This window comes from Rhincodon typus, chromosome 35 (assembly GCF_021869965.1).
Source record: "Rhincodon typus isolate 14 chromosome 35, sRhiTyp1.1, whole genome shotgun sequence".
Taxonomy (NCBI): domain Eukaryota; kingdom Metazoa; phylum Chordata; class Chondrichthyes; order Orectolobiformes; family Rhincodontidae; genus Rhincodon; species Rhincodon typus.
This window is the reverse complement of record NC_063366.1, coordinates 12,701,600-12,703,400: the sequence shown is the minus strand read 5'-3', so window position 1 is coordinate 12,703,400 and position 1,801 is coordinate 12,701,600. Positions and strand designations below refer to the sequence as shown.

The 1,801-nt window shown below is 61.7% G+C and overlaps 1 long non-coding RNA gene across 1 annotated transcript in view; it reads right to left on the bottom strand.

Annotated features, from left to right (window-relative positions):
• LOC125486994 overlaps positions 1-1,643 on the bottom strand; it is a 14,800-nt gene extending 13,157 nt beyond the window's left edge. Inside the window, exon 1 of the long non-coding RNA XR_007265546.1 lies at positions 885-1,643. This is a non-coding gene — a long non-coding RNA (uncharacterized LOC125486994). The remainder of the gene's footprint in view (positions 1-884) is intronic.
• Positions 1,644-1,801: the final 158 nt, after the last annotated feature.

The window sequence follows — 1,801 nt, the reverse complement described above, 5'->3', positions numbered from 1 at the left end:
CACTCTCCCCCTCCCTCCCACACATGCCCCACATGCTCCCTCCCACACACTCCCTGTCCCTTCCCCATACACACACTCTCCCCCTCCCTCCCACACATGCCCCACATGCTCCCTCCCACATACTCCCCGTCCCTTCCCCATACACACACTCTCCCCGCCCCCCACACACGCCCTGCATGCTCCCTCCCACACATACCCTGCCCCCCTCCACATACACACACTCTCCCCCTCCCTCCCACACAGCCCCCACGCTCCCTCCCACACATCGCCCACATCCCCTCCCCATATACTCTCTCCCCCTCCCTCCCACACACACCCCATGCTCCGCCTTCCAATACACACACTCTCCCCCTCTCTCCCACACACCTCCCACGCCCCCTCACCATACACACACTCTCCCCCTCCCCATACACACACTATCCCCCTCCCTCCCACACACGCCCTCCCCTTCCCTCCCACACAACCCCTCCCCCTCCCTCCCACACACCCCCTACGCTCCCCCTCCCCATACACACACTCTCACCCTCCCTCCTACACACGCCCCACGCTCCCTCCCACACGCACCCCTCCCCCTCCCCATACACACGCTCTCCCCCTCCCCATACACACACTCTCCCCTCCCCATACACACCCCCCCATGCTCCCTCCCACACACTCTCTGCCCCCCTCCACATACACCCACACACCCCAACCCCTCCCTCACACACTCCCATTTCCCTCAGCCAACACACTCCAATCCCAAGACGCCCACTCTCCCTCCCCCTCCTTCCCCCACAGTGCCATTCTCATCCCCCTCAGCCACACCCCCTAAATCTTCCCCCACGCTCCCCCCACAAACAGCGCCTCGGCTCCCCCCGACCGGGGCGAACGAGGGGGTGACGTACCGACGAGCAGCCGTCTCCTGTGGAGGGCCGTGCCCACTGACGACGTTTTGTCGACGCCGAGGCGCCGCGCCAGGGACCCCTCCTCCACCTCCTCCTCGTCCTCGTCCTCGGCGGGATCTCGGGCCCGGGGCTTGACTGCGGTCACCGCCTCCTCGCTGTCCTCCCGCTCCAGGCCGAGCTCAGACAGCAGTGCCAGTTCGGACGGGTACTCGAAGGTGGACTCCAGCTCACCGTCATTAAAGGAGATGCTGAACTGAAACGCAGGGGGGAGGGGAACACGGCTGGGTCAGGAGGAGGCATGTATCAAGTTCGACATCACCCACATTCACAAGTTGCAGACTCCCAACAGTGCGGAAGAAGGCCATTCATCCCGTCTAGTCTGCACTGACCTCCGAACAGCATCTACCCTACTCCCCCACCCCAGTTTCCCATGGCCAATCCACCCTAACCTGCACATCTTTGGACTGTGGGAGGAAACCGGAGCACCCGGAGGAAACCCACGCAGACGAAGGGGAGAACGGGCAAACTCTGTGACTCAAACGTGCCCCAAATTGCAGCCGTGGCCCAGCCCCCACTCCCACCTCACTGCCTTGAAATGCACTTCGTTCAAAATCCTCGCATTTGGTTGAGGTCTCTCCCCAGTCCATTGCTCTAAATTTCCACAGTCATAGGATCATAGAATTCCCTACAGTGTGGAAGCAGGCCAGTTGGCCCATCATGTCCACACTGACCTTCCAAATAGCATCCCACCCAGACCGAAACCCGTCCCCCCCATCCCTATCCCTGTAACCCTGCATTTCCCATGGCTCATCCACCAAACCTGCACATCCCTGGGCACTACGGGCAATTTAGCACAGCCAATCCACCCTAATCTGCACATCCCTGGGCACTACGGGCAATTTAGCACAGCAAATCCA